The following is a 23,381-nucleotide window of genomic DNA, read 5'->3' as shown; positions in this document are numbered from 1 at the left end:
ACGTAGGGGGTGGAGCCATCACCATAGCCTCTCTCTCTCCACATGCCAGTAACTGCAGCTGAACAATAGAGAGGCTGGCCCATCAAATGCCTGATGCAATGAACTACAGAGGAGGACCCCATCCAGGCTGCCCCTTTAAGTGCCTGATGTGCCAATCTACAGAGAAGGAACCCAGGCAAGAGAGCCCTCTAAGTGCCTGAACGGGTGGAGCTATGGAGAAAGACTGGCCAAAGAGGCCTTCTGATTGCCAGCTACAAGAGCCTAGAGAAAAGACTCTGATGGGGCCATAACTCCTGCGGCAGAAGTAGTCCATGTCCCTGCACACTTGGCGCCACCAGGGTCCCTGCAGGCCAAGCAGCTGCGCCATCTTCATGCTCAACTCTCACTGGGGCAGAGCTGTCACAGGCAAAAAAAGTCTTGCGTATATGCACGCAGGGTTGCTTTCGTTGTGTCCAACTCTTTGTGACCCTGTGGACTGTGGCCTGCCAGGCTTCTCTATCAGGGAGGTTCTCCAGGAAAGAATACTTGAGCGTATTGGCCAGTACTGGTTGCCATACCCTTCTAGAACACTATATTTCCTGCTGCTCTAGCCGCCAACTCCCCTGAGTACCTGGTGCTGCCAGAATCCCTGCTACCCAAGCAGCTGCTCCTCCTCCACACCTGGCCCTCACAGGGGCAAACCCAAGTCCTCCAGGGCAGCCTCAGGAGCAAACCCCAGTGGACGACCCACATGCAGAGGTGGAAATAAAACCACAATTGAAACCCAGAGGCAGTGTGGCTAAGGAAGAAGACCCAAAACTTTCCCACCAGCTGTACAAGCTGCAGATTAAATCCACACGATCAATTAGGCAGACTCTGTGTCTATGGAATATATAAAAGGACATTGAGAGCTCCCACAAGAGAAAGCGCACTAGTTCTGATAGCTGTGGACACTGGAGGCAAGAACACACAGGAGTAGTACCTGATTAGAATCTGAGCTGCCCCCACAGCAGGTCCAGAGATCAGCACAGTGTTGGAAGGCATCCTAGGGTGATGAACTGTGGTTCCCAGCAAGGGAAATGACTCTGACAGCAGTGACCTGAGAAAAACATTTTTTATTCTTATGTTTTAACCTGTTCTGTAGATTCTTTGGGATTATTTTTCTTTTTTTCTTTTTCCACCCTCTGTTGTAGTTGTTGATTTTATTGGCACTATGAAATCTAATTAAACTATGAGCTTTTTTTCCCCCCAGTCACATTTTTTTATTGTTATTATAAACCTCTGCCTCTACATTGGGCTTTTGCAGTTCTGTGGCGTTTTCCTTTTTGTTTGTTTGTTCTCTTTCTTCTTCCTTTATTTCTTTTCTTTTTTTTTAATTTTAATTTTTTAAGCCTATCATTATTTTTTCTACATTTATTCCTTTGCTTGCTTTTCCTACTGCTCTTTTCCCCTTGCAGTTAATCTTTAATGTATATCAATCTTCTTTATCTACCTCTATTTAACTTTGCATATCTATTCTTTTTTCTTTTCTTTCTTTCCTTTTCTCTCAACATATTTGTTAGTTTTATTTTTGTTTTGTTTTGTTTTTATTTCTGTATTCCCCACTTGGCACCTTGCTTTAGTTTTGTTTTCCAGGTCGTGCTTCCTGGAAAACTAACTTCCTGGAGTTAGTTTTGTTCTTAACTGGTACATATAACTTTTGGTTTCCTTTGTTTACCAGGTCAATCTATTGTACTTAATTTTTGTTGGACTGTTTTGATTTTGCTTATGGGTGTATATGTATATGTGTATATTCAGTCACGTTTTTTATTGTTGTTATAAACTTCTGCTTCTACATTGGGCTTTTGCAGTTCTGTGGAGTTTTCCTTTTTTTTCTTTCTTCTTCCTTTTTTTCTTTTCGTTTTTTTTAATTTTAATTTTTTAAACGTATTATATTTTTCCTACATTTATTCTTTGTTTGCTTTTCCTACTGTTCTTTTCCCCTTGCAGTTAATCTTAACTGTATATAAATCTTCTTTATCTAACTCTATTTAAATTTACATGTCTATTCTTTATTTCTTTCCTTTCCTCTCAACATATTTATTAGTTTTGTTTTCATTGCTTTATTCCCAACTTGGCACTTTGTTTTAGTTTTGTTTTCCAGTTTGTGCTTTATTTAGTTTTGTTCTTAACTGGTAGATATAAGTTTTGATTTCCTTTGTTTGCCGTGTCAATCTACTGTACTTTATTTTTGTTGGACTGTTTTGATTTTGCTTATGGGTGTATATGTATATGTGTATATTACATTATTTTAATTATTATTTGCCTGATTTTGTAACTTCCATTTGTCTGGGGTTCATCTTTGGTTTCTCGTTTTTGGTTATTTGTTTTAATCTCACTTAATGCCATAACAAACCACTTGTGGAATCTTTGTTCCTGGCCAGAGATCATACCCTGAGCCTTTGGAGTGGGAGCACTGACTCCAGCACCCTACACAACCAGAGAACTAACCCTAGGGAGTATCAACTAGTGAGAACTCACACAAAGGAACCCACTTGATTACAAGACCCTGCATCACCCAACCACCAGTAGCACCCTGTGCAGGATGCCTCCTCTAAACAACAAACAAAACAAAAATACAAACTCAATCATCAGCAGACAGGATTACCACCTCACTCAGCCTTGCCCATCAGAGGGGAGAAAAAAAAACAAAACAAAACCTCAGCACAAATATCACCCTATGCAAAGGTTACACAAACCACTAGATCGACCTTAGGAGGGCAGAAACGAAAAGGAAGAAAGAGTTCAACATTGAAGCCTGGGAAGAGGAGACCTCAAACACAAGAACTTTAAAAAAATAGTGAAAAGGCAGAGAAATACTACACAAATGAAGGAACAAGCTAGAAACAGAAGTCCAAATAAATGAACAGGAAATAGGCGAACTACCTGAAAAAGAATTCACAATTATGATATTAAAGATGATCAAAAACCTTGAAAACTGGAGAAAATGCAAGAATCAATTAACAAAGACCTAGAAGAATTAAAGAATAAGAATACAGACACAAACAACACAATTAGTGAAATTAAAAATACTCTAGAAGGAATCAATAGCAGAATATATGAAGCAAAAGAATGAATCAGTGGGCTGGAAGATAAAATAACTTCCAGTTGGTAGAAATAACTTCTGAAGAGCAGAATAAAGTAAAAAGAATGAAAAGAACTGACAGCGGTCTCAGAGACCTCTGGCACAATATCAAACACACCTACATTTGAATTATAGAGGTCCCAGAAGAAGAAGAGAAAAAGTAAGAGTATGAGAAAATTTTTGAAGAGATTATAGTTGAAAATTTCCCCAACATGGGAAAGGAAATAGTCAATCAAGTCCAAGAGGTGCAAACCCAAGGAGAAACATGCCAAGACACATACTAATCTAACTAACAGACCAAACACAAAGAAAAAATATTAAAAGCAGCAAGGGAGAAGCAACAAGTAACATACAAGGGAAACTCCATACACTTAACAGCTGATGTTTCAGCTGATCTTTCTGCAGGCCAGAAGGGAATGGCAGGATATATTTAAAGTACTGAAAGGGAAAAATCTACAACCAAGATTACTGTACCTGGCAAGGATCTCATTCAAACTTGACAGAGAAATAAAAAGCTTTTCAGACAAGCAAAAGTTAAGAGACCTGCTTCACAATAAATGTTAAAGGGATTTATATAGTCAAGAAATGCAAGAGAAGAAAAAGATCTACAAAATTAACCCCAAACAGTAAGAGAGTGGCAATAGGAACATATATATCAATAATTACTTTAAATATAAATGGATTAAATGCTCCAACCAAAAGACACAGACAGAAAATGAATACAAAAACAAGACCCATATATATGTTGTCTATAAGAAACCCACTTCAGACCTATAGACACATACAGACTGAAAGTGAGAGGATGGAAAAATATATTCCATGAAAGTGGGGAGCAAAAGAAAGCTGGAGTAGCAATCCTCCTATCAGACAAAATAGACCTTAAAATAAAGAAGCGTACAGGAGATAAGGAAGGACACTACATAATGATCAAGGGATCAATCTAAGAGGAAGACATAACAATTGTAAATATCTATGCACCCAACAAAGGAACACCTCAATACAGAAGACAATCACTAACAGACATAAAAGGAGAAACTGACAGTAACACAATAATAGTAGGAGACTTTAACACCCCACTCACACCAATGGACAGATCATCAAAACAGAAAATTAAAAAAGAAACACAAGTCTTAAATGATACATTAGATGAGATGGATACATTAGATGAGATGGATCTCATTGATATCCTCAGGACATTCCACCCAAATGCAGAAGAATACACCTTCTCAAGTGCACATGGAACATTCTCCAGGATAGACCACATCTTGGGTCACAAATCAATCCTCAATAAATTTAATAAAATTGAAATCGTATCAAGCATCTTTTCCAACCACTACACTATGAGACTAGATATCAATTACAAGAAAAAAAAGTAAAAAACACAAACATATGGATATTAAACAATACGTTTCTAAATAACCAACAGGTTACTAAAGAAATCAAAAGGGAAATCAAAAAATTTCTAGAAACAAATAACAATGAAAACACAAGAACTCAAAACTTATGGGATGCAGCAAAAGCAGTTCTAAGAGGGAAGTTTATAATAGCAATACAATCCTACCTCAAGAAATAAGAAAAACGCCGAGTAAACAACCTATCTGTACACCTGAAACAACTGGAAAAATAACAACAAAAAACTCCCCCAAAATTAGTAGAAGGAAAGAAATCATAAAGATCCAAGCAGAAATAAATGGAAAAGAAATGAAAGAAATAATAGTAAAGATTAATAAAACTAAAAGCTGGTTCTTTGAGAAGATAAACAAAATTGACAAACCTTTAGCCAAACTCATCAGGAAAAAGAGAAGAATCAAATGAACAAAATTAGAAATGGAATGGTTACAACAGACATTGCAAAAATACAAAGGATTATAAGAGACTATTATGAACAATTATATGGTAAAAAAAAATGGATAACCTGGAAGAAATGGAGAGATTCTTAGAAAAGTTCAATCTTCCAAGACTGAACCAGGAAGAAATAGAAATTATGAACAACCCAATTACAAGCACTGAAATTGAAGCTGTGATCAAAAATCTCCCCATAAAACAAGTCCAGGACCAGATGGCTTCATGCGAGAATTCTATCAAACATTTAGAGAGGAGCTAATGCCTAGCTTTCTAAAACTCTTTCAAAAAATTGCAGAGGAAGGAACACTTCCAAACTCATTCTATGAGTACATCATCACCCTGATACTAAAACCAGACAAAGACAACACAAAAGAAAACTTCAGGCCAATATCACTGATGAACATAGATGCAAAAATCCTCAACAAAATTTTACCAAACAGAATTCAGTAGTACATCATAAAGTTCATACACCATGATCAAGTTGGGTTTATTCCAGGGATGCAAGGATTCTTCAATATATGCAAATCAATCAATATGATATACTATATCAACGAAAAATAAAAACCATACGATCATCTCAATAGATGCAGAAAAAGCCTTTGACAAAACTCAGCACCTATTTATGATTAAAACTCTTCCAAAAATGATCATAGAAGGAACATACCTCACCATAGTAAAGACCATATATGATAAGCCTACAGCAAACATTATTCTCAATGGTGAAAAACTGAAAGCATTCCCCCTAAGATCAGGAACAAGACAAGGGTGTCCACTTTCGCCACTGTTATTCAACATAGCTCTGGAAGTCCTAGCTACAGCCATCAGAGAAGAAAAAGAAATAAAAGGAATCCAGATTGGAAAAGAAGTAAAGCTCTCACTGTTTGCAGATGATATGATATTGTACATAGAAAACCCTAAAGATAGTATCAGAAAATTACTAGAGCTAATCAGTGAATTTAGCAAAGTTGCAAGATACAAAATCAATACCCCAAAATCACTTGCATTTCTATATACTAGCAATGAAGAATCAGAAAGAGAAATTATGGAATCAATCCCATTCACCATTGCAACAAATAGAATTAAGTATCTAGGAATAAACTTACCTAAGGAGACAAAAGAACTGTACACAAAAAATTATAAGACACTAATGAAAGAAATCAAAGATGACTTAAACCATTGGAGAGATATTCCATGTTCCTAGGTAGGATGAATCAATATTGTGAAAATGACTATACTACCAAACACAATCTACATATTCAATGCGATCCCTATCAAATTACCAATGGCATTTTTCACAGAACTAGAACAAAAAAATTCACAATTCATATGGAAACACAAAAGACCCCGAAAACCAAAGCAATCTTGAGAATAAAGAGTGCAGCTGGAGGAATCAACCTTCCTGAGTTCAGATTATACTACAAAGCTACAGTCATCAAGACAGCATGGTACTGGCACAAAACCAGAAATATAGACCAATGGAACAAGATAGAAAGCCCAGAAATAAACCCATGCACCTATGGGTAATTTATTTTTGACAAACCAAGCAGGAATATACATTGGGGCAAAGACAGACTCTTCAATAAATGGTGCTGGGAAAACTGGACAGCTACATGTAAAAGAATGAAATTAGAACACTTCCTAACACCATACACAAAGATAAACTCAAAATAGATCAAAGACCTAAATGTAAGACCAGAAACTATAAAACTCTTAGAGGAAAACATAGGCAGAACACTTGCTGACATAAATCAAAGCAAGATCTTCTATGACCTGTGTCCTAGAGTAATGGAAATAAAAACAAAAGTAAACAAGTGGGACCTGATTAAACTTAAAAGCTTTTGTGCAGCAAAGGAAACTAAGCAAGGTGAAAAGACAACCCTCAGAATGGGAGAAAATAATAACAAATGAAACAACTGACAAAGGATTAATTTCCAAAATATACAAGCAGCTCATACAACTCAATGCCAGAAAAACAAACAACCCAATCAAAAAGTGGGAAAAAGACCTAAACAGACATTTCTCCAAACAAGACATACAGATGTCTAACAAACACATGAAAGATGCTCAATATTGCTCTTTATTAGAGAAATGCAAATCAAAACTACAATGAGATATCACCTCACACTGGTCAGAATGGCCATCATGAAAAAGTCTACAAACAATAAATGCTGGAGAGGATGTGGAGAAAAGGGAGGGAATGCTCTTGCTCTTTTGGTGGGAATGTAAATTGATACAGCCACTGTGGGAGATGGTATGGAGATTCCTTAAAAAAGTAGGAATAAAACCACCATATGACCCAGTAATCCCACTCCTAGGCATATACCCCGAGGAAACCAAAATTGAAAAAGACACATGTATCCCATTGTTCATTGCAGCACTATTAACAATAGCTAGAACATGGAAGCAACCTAGATGTCCATCAATAGATGAATGGATAAGGAAGTTGTGGTCCATATACACAATGGAACATTACTCAGCCATAAAGAGGAACATATTTGAGTCATTTCAAATGAAGTGGATGAACCTAGAACCTATTATACAGAGTGAAGTAGGTCAGAGAAAGACAAATTTCATATTCTAATGCATATATAGAATCCAGAATAGTGGTGCTGAAGAATTTATTTACAGGGCAACAATGGAGAAGCAGCCATAGAGAATAGACTTATGGACATAGTAAGTTGAGAAGAGAGGGTGAGATGTATGGAAGGAGTGACATGGAAGCTTTCATTACCATATGTAAAATAGATAGCCAGTGGGAATTTGCTGTATGGCTCAGGAAACTCAAACTGGGGCTCTGTATCAACCTAGAGGGGTGGGTTGGGGTGGGAGATGGGAGAGAGTTTCAAAAGGGAGAAGATATATGTACACCTATGGCTGATTCATTGAGGTTTGACAGAAAACAATAAAATTCTGTAAAGTAATTATCCTTCAATTAAAAAGTAAATTAAAAAAAAGGAAATATATACAGACTGGGAAGGAAAACAAAACTTTGTTCACAGATGATAACATATGCTAGCTAAAAATCTGAAAGTACCACCAACAACTGGATCTAATAAGTGGTTATAACCAGTAACAGTGGTTATAGTGAGGTTGCAGGATACAAAGTAAATATAGTAGGATGGTATATTCATAATTTAGGGAGATCGGGGAGGTAGAAATTACTTCTGACCAGGTAGTACTTCATTCCTACTGGATGGTAGTTTTATACTTTGAATTTGTTTACAGGCTTAATCTTCAACAGACTTAATCGTGCTTCTAATCCAAACACACAAGCATGCCACTAGACTTATCCTAAGTTAGCTGCTTGTTTAGAAGAATTTACCAGTTTGTACATCATGATTAAAAGCATTGGCTTTGAATCTGGGAAAAAATCAAACAAACAAACAAACCCAAAAACAAAAGTTGTTTTTCTATATATCAGCAATGAACAAGTGGAATTTGAAACTTAAAAAGTAATGCCATTTAGATTAGCACCCTAAAAATAAAATATTAAGGTATAAATCTCACAAAAATTGAATACAATCCATTGAGGAAAAGTATAAAATTCTGATCAACAAAATCAGAGAATTAAACAAATAAAGATATATTTATGTTCAAGGATAGGAAAACTAAATATTGTTAAGATGTCAGTTCTTCCCAACTTGATCTGTAGATACAATGCAGTCCCAATGATAATCCCAGAAAGTTACTTTGTGGATATTAACAAATTTATCCTAAAGTTTATATGGAGAGATATACCATGTGGTATACTATATATGATAGGGTTTATGTCAGAAGTGAAAAACCCAGAACTGGCAACACAATGTTGAAGAAGAACAAAGCTGAAGACACACTACCTGAACCAGGACTTACTATAAAGCTATAGTAATCCAACAGTGTGGTGTTGATGCAAGGAAGAGTGAACAAAGAGTTGAATAGAACAGAGCAGAGAGCCCAGGAATGGAACCAAAGAAATGGAGTCAACTGATCCGTGATGAGGAACAAACACTACACAATGGAGCAAAGATTATCTCCTCAACAAATGATGCTGAAACAACTGAGCGTCCATATGCAGGAAAAAAAAAATCCAGACACAAACATTACATCCTTCCACAAAGACTAACTCAAAGTGGACCACAGCCTTAAACGTAAAATGTGGAATTGTAAAGCTCCTAAAGCTAAAACTGTAAAACACCAGGGCTTCCCTCATGGCTCAGATAGTAGAGAATCTGTCTACAATGCAGAAGACCTGGATTGGATCCCTGGATTGGGAAGATCTCCTGGAGAAGGGAATGGCTTTCCACTCCTGTGTTCTTGCCTGGTGGGCTACAGTGCATGGGATCATAAGGAGTCGGACACGACTGAGTGACTAAGCACACACGCGCGCGTGTAAAACTCCTAGAAGATTACATAGGAGAAAACCTGGGTATGACAATGATGTTTAGACACTACAATGCCAAATGAGATAAATGATTGACTAGACCTCAAATTTCAGTTCTGTGAAAGAGAAGGTCAAGAGAAAGATAAGAAAACCCACAACAGGAATTCATTGTTGGGATAAAAAATGGTGCAGCTACCTTGGAAGATATTTAGGTGGTTTCTTACAAAGCTGAACATACTCTTATCATATGATCCAGCAGTTGTGCTTCTTGGTACTTACACAAATGATTTGAACACTTACATCCTCACAAAAACCTGCACATGACTATGTATAGAAACTTTATTCAGAATTACCAAAACTTGGAAGCAACCAAGATGCCCTTTGGTAGGTAAATTGATTAAAAAAAAATTTGTCTGTTGTAGTCAGACAATATTATTCAGCTATGAAAAAATAAACTACCAAGACGTGAAAATACACGGAGGAACTTTCAATGCATGTTCCTAAGTTTAAAAAAAAAAAAAGCCAATTTGAAAAGGCTGTGTATATTCTGGGAAACACAAAACTCTGTGCGTGTGCATGCCTAGTCGCTCAGTCATGTCCGACTCTTTTTGCCACCCAGTGGACTAGCCCACCGGGCTCCTTTGTCCATGGGATTTCCCAGGCAAGGATACTGGAGTGGGTTGCTATTTCCTTCTCCGGGGGATCTTCCTGACCCAGGGATCAAATCCAGGTTTCCTGCATTGACAGGTAGGTTCTTTACCACTGAGCCACCAGGGAAGCCCCAGGGAACTCTAGCAAGCTCAGACTTAAACAGCACAGGAATAAAAGATAGAAAAATGGCATCACATCCCGAAGGACTATGAGGCAAGCCTGAGTTAATAAGAATAACATCTGGGAGAAAAAGGCCTCAGGTGAGCTGGAAATGTGCATGTGTTGGGGGAGGTGTCACAGTAATTCCTAAAGCAACAAAAGAGCTCAGACGTAAGAACCAGAGTGAAGCAGCCTTGCAGCATGTAGCCCGTGTGCATTACGATAGATGTCAGACACGGACAGACAGAAACCAAGTGACAACAATCACAATAAAACAACAGCTCCTTGGCCCTGCATCAAGAAGCAAGTACTATCACCAGTGTGAAGCCCCCTGGACGTGTGGGAGAGTCTGCGTGTCTGCCTCCAAGGATGTTCCATTGGTGGGTTGTTTTTTTTTTTTTTTTTTGGTCTCCTGCATGGAATCTCCAATTAACAGTGGAAATCAAAAACATTTTTAAATCTGTACATTTCTCCTTAAAAATCCGTGCAATTCTGGTGTCTACTGCAACATTAGGAGATTTGGCCACAGTGAACATTTGTTCCAGATGGCAAGTTCTCAGTACGCCGCTGACCTAAGATGGGCATCTCCGTCTCTCACTGTCACCACCCTGCCTGGCTCCTGCAGACACTTGACTATGCTGACTCCTGACAGAGTGGTTCAAGCTTAGCTCACATTTCCTCACATGGATCCAGGTGCTGAGGACCTTGTAATAACAGCACTGAACTTCTGTGGGGAAACTCAAGGGAATCCTAGAACACTTCATTGACACTATGAGATCGGAAATGAGCAGTATTATTGCATTATTGAAAAAAAAAGAGAAATTCTATGGGCAAGCTAGGGAGATGCACTGAGCAATAATACAACGAGTATAACCAGCTTCAAAGCATAATTCTGGAGTATAGTTTCTAGGACTATGGCAAGGACATCATCCTCAAGTCTTACCATCTTCTCACTTTTTTTCTCCATTATTCGGATGAAGATAAGTAAGTTGAAATGATTTTAAAAAATGGGTATAAAGCACCTCTGTGTTCACAGAAGCACTATTTACAATACACAAGACATAACAGCAACCTAAATGTCCATCTACAGAGGAGTGAATAAATATGTTGTACAAATATACAATGGAATATTACTCAGCCATAGAAAGAATGAAGTCATGCCATTGCTGGAACATTGATGGCCCTAGAGATTATCATATTAAGTGAAAAAAGTCAAAGACAAATACCATATGATTCCACTTACATATGGAATCTAAAATATCACACAAATGAACATATCTACAAAACAGAAATAGATTCATAGAAATAGAGAACAGACTTGCTGAGGAGAAGAGGAGGGTGGGAGAGAGAAGGGTTAGGAAGGACTGGTGGGAGAGGGGAGGACAGAAGGATGGGAGAGGAAAGGTTTTGGATTAGCAGATTTAAACTATTACATGTAAGATAGATGAACAATCAAGGCCCTGCTGTATTGCACAGGGAACTATATCCAATATTCTCTGATAAACCACAATGGAAAGGAATATGAAACACACACACACACACACACATATATATATATATATGTATGTATCACTGAATCACTTTGCTGTACAGCAGAAATGAACACAATATGGTCAATAAATTTTTAAAAAATGCATAAAGCACAAAGTTGAGGAAGACAGTCAAGCCATTGAAAGTGGAATCCTTTGGGTCCTGGAGTCCCAACCTTGTGCCCAATGTGGGCTAGGATAGTTGGGATGGTGGCGCTGCACACAGGAAAGGAGGAAGCTAGGGTTTAGATCAGACTAGGTCACAGGAAGTAGTGAATCTGCTGCCAAGAAGGCAAATCTGCTGTTTAGTAAAATTTAGAATGAAGTGGGTCTCAGTCCCCTAGGACATAGTTCAACCATCACCCAGCCACACCTCTCAAACATTTTTTCTTCTTTTTCAATCCAAATTTAAATTAGAAAAATTTCAAACATACAAAAAAGTTGAAAGTGTACTATATAATGAACTCATATATTCAACAATTTTAAACATTTGTCATATTTGATTTATCTATTCATATATGTGTGTGAGACTATATATATGTATATGTGTTTATCTGTGTATGTATGTATGTATATGGTGTACGCATGTCCCCCTAACCATCTGAAAGTAGATTTTGCAGATATCAAGACACTTTATTCCTTCACACTTCCAGCTGCATCTTCTAAGAACCAGAACAATCTCCTATATGACCACTCTGCTGCCAACACACACAAGAAAATTGACAATAATTCTTCAGTATAATTTAACATCTAGTTCATAGGAAAATTTCCCCAACTGTCTCTAAAATGTCTTTTATAGCTATCTTGATCAATTCTTCAAAAAATGAACTAAATCTGCTTTTTGTTTTTATTTTTATTTTTTCTTACTATTCCTTCTGGCAATGAACTAGATAGACCATAGTATAATTTGCCAAGAATGGCAGTGTAGGAGGAAGAGCAAGTTTTGAGGAGGAAAGTGAGGAGTTACAATTTTTTAATTAAAGAAATTTTTGGAAGTATAATTGATTTACAATGATTCACATGTTCAGCAAAGTGAGATATATATATATATATATATATATATATATATAATTTCTCTTCAGATTGTTTTCCATTATAGATTATTACAAGATATTGAATGTAGTTCTCTGTGATGTACAGTAAGTCCTTGTTTGTCTCTTTTATATACGGTAGTGTAAACTTTGGAAACAAGTCTGGAGCTTAGAGGGGAAGTCTGGACTAAAGATGTATATTTGGGAGCTATCAGACCACAGGAGTGGCTGAATGTTGGGAGTGCCTGAGCTCATCTGGGAGTCCTGCTTTGTCATCACCATCATCATCTTCATCATTATTTATTTAGGCACCACAATGTTTGGCATTGTACTTTTTATCATTAGTTCATTTTCTTACCACAATCTTACATAATGGGCAGTTGTATCTCCATTTTTCTGAAAAGGAGACAGTTTCAGTGTGGTTCAGTAATTGGCAGAATCATCACTACCGGTCCATTTGGGAGCAGAGATCTGAGCCTGGCTCTATCTGGCTCTGAAAGTCCTGTTCGTGGCCACTACGCCAACATCTCCTGGCAGAGATGTGGGAAAGGAGGCTGCGGACAGAACCTGAGCAGACAAGAGCGGATCCCCTGAAGGGACATGGGGAGAAATAACCAGAAAAAAATCCAGGAGAGAGTCATATTAGAGGAACCAAGGGAGGAAAGTGTTCCAAGAATGAGGCCGTGGTGCGTGTCCAGTTATTCTTGCGTTCATTCCACAGGTATTTCAAGCACTGTGAGTGATCTCTGATAGGGTGGTGAATAAAGCAGACCATCTCTGTTGTAGCAGGAACAAACTATAGACGAAAGCCCAGTGTGGGAATGTGAGCAGGACAAGTTCTGAGCTGGAAGTGGGAATGTAGGGGCCCAGGTAACTACTGACAGCCATCCCAGAGCTGTGGGGGGTCGGCGGCTGTCACCCTGACTGCAGGGGGCTTCTGAATGGGTGAAGGGTTAGGACGATCCCAAATGCAGTTCTTTCTAGATGTTTGGTGAGAAGGGAAGGAGGTAGATAAGGCAGATGGGGAAGTCAGAGCCAGAGGATTGTCTTGGTGGTTTGTTGAAGAGGATGGTGCAGACAGTAGGCAGGAAGAGGGTACGAATGCAGGCAAAAAGAAAAGGAAAGGGAGTCCTTACTGAATGGGAGAGGTGACCTATGTCTCTGAAACTGAAGGAAAAGAGGGTGGAGGGAGAGGGTCCAGAGCGTCGCAGAAGTGGCTGCTAGTGTCTTGCTGAGTCGGAGGGGAGCCCTCAGCTTGAGAAGAAGGAAGGTGGAGGAAAGACAGGCTTGGAAAATTTGGCCTCATCTGGTGATGCTGCTGTGGGAGCTGAGAGGGGACAGACCCCGACAGTAAGGGACTGAGGTCCGGGTCAGGCGGGACCCACTGGAGTCCAGTGCAGGGGACTTGCTCACACAGCTGGGGCCGAGACTGAGGGTGGATGGCGTCCTGCCTGGAGGTGAACGCACAGCCGGAGGGGCGGGGCTCGGGCGTGTGTTTGAGGAACTCAGGATTCTGAGAAGATGCATGTCAAGACAGCAAATGATGGGAGAAGCAGAGCCTGGGAGGCCAGAGACACGGGACAGGGCTGTGGGTGAGGGTGCTCCTGGTGAATGTAAGGTTCTTGCTTCATCACAAAAGAATGCAGGGACGAAGTGACAGGTAAGAAGTGGATTTTTTTAGAGAGAAATACACTCCACAGAGTGTGGGCCATCTCAGAAGGAGAGGGGAGAGCCTTGAAATTTGAGGTGATTAGTTTTTATGGGGTGGATAATTTCATAGGCCAGTGAGTGGGAGGATTATTCCAGTTACTTTGGGGAAGAGACCGAGAGTTCCAGAGATTGGACCACCGCCCCCTTTTTGGCCTTTCGTGGCCAGGCAATCCACTCCAGTATTCCTGCCTGGAAGACTCTGTGGACAGAGGAGCCTGGAGGGCTACAGTTCATGGGGTCACAAAGAGTTGGACACTACTGACTGAGTGTACTCGCAGAACCGTTATGGCGCCTGTGGGTGTGCCATTTACCTGTTGTGTTACAGTGAGTGTATAACGAGGCTCAAGGTCCACTGGAAGTTGAATTTTGTACCCAGTTGGCTCTAACCAGCCTTTGTCATGTCCCACAGCTATGTCATTCTTTTAAAAGTTGTGCCCTGCCCCCTTCCCTCCTATTTCAAAGGAATGGAAGGTCCCCTGAATTGGGCAGGAAGCAGTGAGAGGAAGACAATAGGGGGCTGTTAGGGGCTGCCCTGAGCTGGGGGCAGACACATGGCTTCAGGTTTCCAAGGTGGAGGAGCAGAGGGGTGAGACGGGCGTGGGTTGTTAAACAGGTGGAGATGCACGCCTGTGAGTGGACGCAGCCAAGCTCTGGGGACACCAGTCCCTCCCTCTTTCCCTATAGGGAGTAACAAATCAGAGAAATATGAACACACAGCAGGTGGGGCCTTACCTTTATTACCGGTCAGTTGGGTGGGAGAAAGCAGGGTGCCTTCCATATCCCTCCATGGACCTTGGTCTTGGGTTGGCTGCATACCCAGGTTCAGGCAGGGAAGTGGGCTGGACGGATGTGGAGTTGTGGCTGACTGAGCGATGCTCCAGCACACAAGGTGAGCCTACAGCCACAGCGCACATAGTCCCAGAGATGAAGAGAAAGAGGATGTCACCGTCAGATGAGAAGAGGGTGGGGAGGGAGCTTGCAGGCTTCAAGAGGGCCGGGGGTCGGGCGGTGTGGGAGGGACAAGGCTGCTGGAACATCACTTCCAGGGAGACAGGTATCCCCAGGGACTGGGCTGGCCTGGTAGAGACTCTGAGCCACGCACAGAGACAAGTTTTCCAGGATGCCACCTAGCTGATGGGAATTGAAAACCCAAAGGGTTCCAGGGGTCCAGTCAGATGCTGAGGTCTTCAGAAGAGATGTGGCGATGGAGAGTCATGGGCTGGGTGTGAGTCAGGAGCCATAGCACATGGGGATGGACCGGAGCCCGAGTTACCTGGCGATCACCTTCATCACTTCCTTTGCAGTAGAAATAGTCTCCATTATGTCTCTCGTAAGAGAGACTATTAAACACCATGGTTAAATTTAAGAGAAAATAAGGAAGCAACCATAAAATAATTCCATGGTCTTGATTTATTCTCTCTCAAGTTCTTTTAATTTTTATTTAAAAAAAATTTTTGGCCATGCCATATGACATATGGGCTCTTAATTCCCTGACCATGGATTGAATCCATGATCCCTGCAGTGGGGCTCAGAGTCTTAACTACTGGATTGCCAGAAAAGTCCCTCAAGTTGTTATTTTTTTAATGGAAGCTTCGTCATGTTCAACTATATACTGCATCACTTAAGAAAGATGTCAGTTTCCCCATCCAAGGAACCCATGGACGTTTTCTGTGTTTTGGTTACAGAGAAGCTACCAGCTGTGCTCTCTGCTCCTTCACCCCATCCACGTCCCTTCCTGGAGGTATTTCACTAATCAGCTGTCAATCAACATCAAAAATGATGGGCAGGACAGGACTCCTGGGCTCTGGCATGGGTATCCGTGCTGCACTGAAGTTCAAATGAAGAGTCATTGCCTGGCTTCGGGTACTTCCTCCCAGAAGTCACCTTCATAGGGAAAGAAGTGACCGTGGGGTTCTCTGTTACTAGCCTTTGCCCCAAGAGTAGCAAGCACAGACAGGAGATGCTGTGTTTTTGTTTTTGTTTTTTTAATTTGCTTTGCTCTGTGCAAGCTCAGAGGCCCAAGTCTGCGCCGCCCGGATCTGTCTCTGCAGCTCTGCAGCTCTGTGTGCTCTCAGGAAATGTCTGTCAGACCTCAGGGAAGATTTGAGAGCTGATGAGGGCTGGAGCAATGGGGTTCTTAAGGTTTGAAGAAGTAGCCATATCCCACTGTGATTCGTCCCCCGGAGGTCCCCCGCAAGTCCCAGGGGCCTCTTGGGTGCCTCTGATGCAGGCCCCCTCCAGTGACTTTTAATACTGTGTGTCCTGATTCTGAATTCTGGTTCTCCAGGGATGCAGACAACTTCACGGATGCAGAAAAGTGATTGTGTGAATTAGGCCCTGCAGGGAGCACGTGGCCCAGGAAGGCTGTTCTGGCTGTGTTGGGATTGGGGTGGGGGCATGAGGCATGTGGGGCTGGGGAGGCTGGCTGACCAACAGTGTGACTGATGGGAATGTAATGACTGTAATGACTCTGACTTTCACTAAAGGGGCACAGGCTTCATTCTGCGGGTTTGGGGTCTCTGAAAGCTTCCAGGAAAGGAAGGATGAACCTGGGGCGGGTGGGAGGGGGTGAAATAAGGAGAGGGTAAGTTGCAAGTGTCTGTTGGGAGGAGGAAGCTTCTTGTTGGCCTGCCTGCTGCTTGGCAGAACTCTCTGCTCCGCCCACGAGCCTTGGGGGAGCAAAGAGCAGAGTCTTGCTCCTTACAGCCGCCCCCACCCCAAGCCTGGGAGACAGGCATCATCACCTCATTGTCCCAGCCTCTCTGAGTCACATCCGCCCGCTGCTGCTACCACCAGGAGAGTGGGGAGAAGAGGATGGGAAGGTGGCTCTGCCTCCCTCCCCCCACTATCTCCTGGCACCCTCAGGCCTATTAACCCTCAAGAGGAACTCTGAACAGCTGTGTCCCTCCTCGTTGCATCGTTGCATTGACATCTGCAGGTTTTCATAAAAGTTTCAACAGTTGCAAAGGATGTCACTCATATAAACACATGAACACAGATATTTTACATTTATTCTTTACATTCTAAAAAATGTAATCATGGACTATAAATACACAGAATATCTGATATGCACTATTATCTCTGGAAAAGCCCACATATCACAAGCTCTTCATTTGGAATGGGCTTTCCTTGTGGTTCAGCTGGTAAAGAGTCTGCCTGTGATGCCGGAGACCTGGGTTCGATCCCTGGGTTGGGAAGATCCCCTGGAGAAGGGAAAGCTATGCACTCCAGTATTCTGGCCTGGAGAATTCCATGGACTGGGTAGCAAAGAGTCGGACACGACTGAGCGACTTTCACTTTCGTTTGGAATGTTTATAATTGAAATTTAGTTTAAAAATGTTTAAATAATTTTATTTATTCATTCATTTCTGGCCATACTGGGTCTTTCTGTGGCAGTGGCTTTCCCCTGGTTGCAGTGAGTGGGTGCTGCTCTCTAGTTGTGCTGCACAGGCTTCCCACGGTGTGGAGCACGGGCTCCAGGGCACGCAAGTTGGAGTAGTTGTGGCACATGGGCTTAGTAGTTGCCGCTCGCAGGCTCTAGAGCACAGGCTCCATAGGTGGGGTGCGCGGGCTTAGCTGCTCTGTGGCATGTGGGATCGTCACGGATCAGGTGTTTCCTGCATTGGCAGGCAGATTCTTTACCACTGAACCACCAGGGAAGCCCAAAATTTTTTGATAAATGATAAAACTTCTTCTGGATTGAAGATATGTCTTACAATTATTATTAGCAATACAGCTCATCAAATCACATATTGATCAGTAAGTAAGTATTAAATATAAAGGGTTGATGACATGAACACCTCCTACCCAGAAGGGATGATCAGTATTCTTCACCAGAAACCTCAGTGCTGTGGATGTGTTTGTCTTCCCCCTTCAAGTCTCCACAAGGACCCCCAGTGCAAAACTACAGAGCATCTCTGTCTATAGTTTGGCAGGACATCCTGTGCCCAGGGCTGTGGGCAGAATAATGTCCCCCTGAAACATACTTGGAAGGCCTTAACCCCGATATCTGAACATGACCGTATTTGGAAAAGGGTCTTTGCAGATGTAATCAAGCTAAAACGTCATTCCAGATTAGGGTGGGCCTTAGTTCAATAAGTATCTCTATAGGAGAAGAAGAGACTCAGCACATTGGGATTGGAGGGAACACCATGTGGGGGCAAGGACAGACTGCTGGGATGTGCCCCCACGCTCAGGAGCACCAGGGTTGCTGACAGCGGCCAGGAACTGGGAGAGCGGCTGGGAACAGATTCTTGCCAGAGCCTCCTGAAGGAACCAACCCTGTGGAGATCTGTGTTTCAGACTTTCTGCCTCCAGAACAGCGAGTGAATAAAATCCTGTTGTTTGAAACTATACCATTTACTTTGGGAGGGCAACTCTGAGGAATAAATACACCAAGGCACCTGTTTAATAGCAAAGGGAAGGCCACAGTGGGCAACAACCAGGACCCATGCTCTTACCTTGAACCTGCCACCCAGAAGCATCCAGCCTGATGGCATCGCTGAATGGCCTGTGACAAGTTCAGCCAAGGCACAGGGCCCTGGGTGAATGGGGTACTTTCACACAGGACTGATGTGTGGGCTCATCAATGGCCAGTCTATAGGGAGGAACGTGTGTGTCTCGGAAGGAAGGGGGAAGATGGGATTAACCCATTTCATGATCTCTTCAAGGTGCCCCTTGGATTTTGTGCTTCTGAACCTGTAGACGTCAGCTCTGCTGTGTTGGAGACCCTGGTGTGAGTGTGGACATGCCTGGGGACAGGACACAGGAAGCAGCCAACGTGACTGGGAAGGGCCATTTTTGGCTTCAGTGGACTCAGAGAAACACGAGCTTACTGTCTCCACAGAGTCACTCCCCAGGGTGACTGTTAGCATCTCAGGTGGTTGCCGCACCCCAGCTCCAGGGAGGACCATGACTGGGACACTGACACCCATAGGAGAGCATTTGACCCACAGCGGTGGGTGTTGGCAACCAGTTCTCCCCTCTTCCTTCCCGGCAGATTCTCCTGAGACCCGGAGCTTCCCACTGCCACTCAAAGGACCAGCTGGAGACTGAGCGGCCATCACCCTGGATGCTGAGTCTCGGCCAGTCTGGGAAGGCATCTGTCTGTCCTTCCAGGCTGGCCTCCCCTAATCATGAGCTCAAACCCACAAACATCTGCTTCCTCTGGGACCCAGGCAGGACCCCATAAAAGAAAGGGTGGCAGGGACTCGCCAGCTTCGGGAGGAGGCTGCATGGGAGGGGTTCTCCACGCTCTGCAGGGTGAGCAATTCAGCAGTTTTATTTACACAAAGTCACATTTTCTTCCCTTCCGTATTGCACTGCTATTTCAGGAGGAACATTTTGAGGGAACATCACGTTACTGGATGGTTCATCTGTCTCCCCCTCAACCTCGGCCACGCCTCTCTCCTTGGTCTCCACCCAAGTCTCAAGGACACTGTTTGCAGCACAAATGTTGGTGACATCATGGCCTTTTTTGTCTGGAAGTTGATAGAATCTTTCCTAATCTGGGCGTGAGATGAGGATGCTGGGTGAAATGGCTCTACCCCAGGGCACTGTGGAGGGAAGCGGTTTCTGTTGTACAGCAGAGTGAACTATAAACGTATTTGTTGTTTAGTCGCTAAGTTGTGTGTGACTCTTTTTAAAACCCTATGGACTATAGCTCACCAGGCTCCTCTGTCCATGGATTACCCAGGCAAGAATACTGAAGTGGGTTGCCATTTCCTTCCCTACTACATATATCCCCTCTTTTTTAGATTTCTTTCCTATCTAGGTCATCACAGAGCGTTGAGTAGAGTTCCCTGTGCTATACTGTAGGTTCTCATTAGTTACCCATTTTATACCTAAAATAGTGTATATATGTCAATCCTAGACTCCCAATTCATCCCACCCATCCTTCATAACTTAATAACTATTAACATCCTTCCTCAAATAGGAGTGGGGCTGAAATATTCAGGAGTAAGCCTTGACTGTAGCTAGATAGTGTGAGCAGAAGAAGGGTGACTTCTCAAAGGTTAGACCAGATGACGGCTGCCTGCCAGCATTACTGTAAAGATGAGCTGATCTGATTATAATTGCTTATAGTCCGTTGCCTGAGACGTGCCAAGTAAATGCTCCTTTACTGTCAGCCCATGATGAATTCGCTAAGTGATGGTGCAGGAAAGTGACTGACACAGAACAGGGGGCCCCTGTGGCTGGCCGAGCTGGCTGAACCCCCGAAGGGACACATTTCAGTCCTCCTCATCCATTTAGGCCACCATGAGGCATCACGGGACCAGGAAGAAGCCCAGGGGACATGGCCTTGGCTCGCTCACAGGTGGCTGCCCGGGACCGTGGCAAGAGGCCAAGCAGGATAATGTCTGGAGTCAGACAGTCGGGGACCAATCCTGGCTCCACTTACTGCTGACCATGTGACCTTGGGTACGTTCTTTAACCTTTTTACTCTCATTTTCCTCCTCTGTAAATAAGCATAATAATTCCTGTCTCCTGAGAGGTTTTGAGGATTGAATGCAAGAATATACAGACAGTTCCTAGCACAGTGGAGGGCCTGGGTGGCCTTTGACAGTGCAGATGGTGAGGTTTCATCAATTAAGACTGGAAGTGAGTCGGGAATGAGGTTTGTGAATACATTGCCAGGAAATGAAGCTCCCTCCCAAATCCCCTCCACATTTTCAAGGTTGATGCTTGGGGGTGTTAGAATTCCAAGTTTACTCTCTAGTTCCTACTGAGCTTCACTGAAAGAACAAAGTCTCTGGTCTCACATTTACAGCTTCTCAGTACGGATGGGATCCGATGTTCAGGACACTGTGTCTATCTGTGTCTTCCAAAATGGCAAAAGGCTTTTGTGGGTTTTCTGACTTGCAGGCTTCCTGTGATTCAGGCAGGCTCTGCTAGCAGAGGGGTGACAGCAACTCAGAGCTGAGGGACAGCTGCCTTTTGTATTCATTGTATTCATCATTCCTTTTTTTTTTTTCCCATCATTCCTTTTTGTTTTCTCTATTTTCAATGCTTTGACATCTGGGGCCTTGCTGAAATTGGATTCCCTGCCTCTCCCAGGTGGCAATTTCCTAGAAGTAGCAAAGGACTTGTCTGTAAATAAATTTTTATATGCTAGCCAATCCACCAGAGCTTCCATCCCCAACACCTTCTTTACGGGACTTTCACATGCTGAGCCTGTACATACCTGCACTATTCATCCCAGGCCCATGGGTGAAATGATTCAGTGAAATGATTCAGACTAGCCAGCTCTAAACCTGCCGACTCTGCCTCTCCTGCTCCTTCCATGGAAACCATGATCAAGGCTCTCTTGCATCTTCCCTGGCTCCCTCTGCCTCTTGCCTGACCCTGGTGCTTCTCCTGATGCTCCTCCTGCTTACGTGAGTACAAGTTTCTTCCCTCATGACCATCATTTCCATGTCTGAATGTCTTATCATGCTTGATTAAATAGATCCCAAATATCCTTAAACTACCTTAATTAGATTCTCTGTCCTTTAGGGGCTGAAGGGTACACGTATAATTAAAATGAAACTAAGAAAATGACAGTGTATGGCATAGCCAGGCTTTCCAATTACATTCTGTCTCTGAGTGCTAAATATCACAGCCAAGATACTTGTCTCCAAGCCCCCTGCATCCTGCATCACCATCCTTCATCACTTCTGCACTGACAGGTACTGATGGCATCTTTAGCTGGCTTTCCCACTGGCTGTGAGCTTCTTGAGGACAAAGTTCTTAGGTTTATTTGACTTCTGTCTTCCTAATGGTTTGCTCAGAGTCTGACATTCAATAGAATAAGTGTTTATGAGATGAATGCTTGGGTGACGTGGCTGCATTGCTTTGGTCACCCCAAGGTCCGATGAAATATGTCATTGTGATTCCACCCAAAGGTTGTGACATGCTGGTGAGCTATACTCACCTCTGAGGTGTGTTTTTTACTGGTAATGTACCCAAGTCTGCCGACGATGTGCTGTAATAACATTTAGGCCTTTCGCAGCATCCCATCATTGACTGCATCCTGTCAATAGGCTCTTGAGTTATGACTGCTGCCTCTGGAGTGTGTGTAACATCATATTGCCTGAGGGCCTGTGTGCCATCAGGAACCCAGTTAGTCACCTGTGCCCAGGTGGATAAAAGGTTGAGAACAATCAGTTTAGGGACCACAAGAGCTGGCACACAAATAAGCATCTATTGTACTTTTATCCAGTAAGATATTGGGTTGTTTTTCTGTAAGTATTGTGGAAAACCCCAAATGTTTTAGCCAACCCAATAATTGGATGGTGTTGATTTGGGGCAGAGTATTTCTCACAATAATGCCAGTTGTGTGTGTGTGTGTGCTCAGTCGCTCAGCTATGTCCAGCTCTTTGCGGCCCCATGAACTGTAGCCTGCCAGGCTCCTCTGCCCATGGAATTTTCCAGGCAAGAATACTTGAATGGATTGACATTCCCTATCATTATTATTTTTGTCAAGATTTTGTTGGCTACAGTAATAACAAGAAAGCAAATTCTGAAATTCACCCCAGATTGATAGAAGTGTGCCCTTTTGTAGGTGCAGGATGGGAATTTCCAGAGGCTGTTTCTAGATGTATTTACTTGCCAAACCAAGCCTTTGAATAGATGGTCCTGAGGAAGTATTTCCTAGATCCATGGGGAGTGGCCCTGGTAGATTCCAGTATGTGAGAACCATATGCTGTTCTTGAAAATAGTTGTTTTATTTTTGTTGTTTTTATATGCATGGATTTATATATGATATTTGCTTTAAAACAAATATTATATTAACACATATATATGAAATCTAGAAAAATAGTACAGATGAACCTATTTTCAGGGCAGGAATAGAGATGCAGATGTAGAGAACCGACTTGTGGACACAGTGGGGGGAGAAAGGGGTGGGATGAATCCAGAGAGCAGACATATACATTACTGTGTGTAAAATAGACAGCTAGTGGGAAGTTGCTGCATAATACAGGGAGCTAGGCTGTGCTCTGTGATGACCTAGA

At 42.4% G+C, this 23,381-nt stretch overlaps 1 long non-coding RNA gene across 1 annotated transcript in view; it reads left to right on the top strand.

Annotated features, from left to right (window-relative positions):
* The window catches only part of LOC145523749 (uncharacterized), a 63,174-nt gene extending 43,162 nt beyond the window's left edge, over positions 1-20,012 (top strand). The window contains exons 4-5 of the long non-coding RNA XR_014066872.1: positions 19,059-19,267; positions 19,388-20,012. This is a non-coding gene — a long non-coding RNA (uncharacterized LOC145523749). The remainder of the gene's footprint in view (positions 1-19,058; positions 19,268-19,387) is intronic.
* The last annotated feature ends 3,369 nt before the right edge of the window (positions 20,013-23,381 follow it).

Source organism: Giraffa tippelskirchi, chromosome 10, assembly GCF_054371585.1.
Source record: "Giraffa tippelskirchi isolate mGirTip1 chromosome 10, T2T-mGirTip1v1.2.pri, whole genome shotgun sequence".
Lineage (NCBI taxonomy): Eukaryota > Metazoa > Chordata > Mammalia > Artiodactyla > Giraffidae > Giraffa > Giraffa tippelskirchi.
This window is presented reverse-complemented; position numbering and strand designations above follow the sequence as displayed.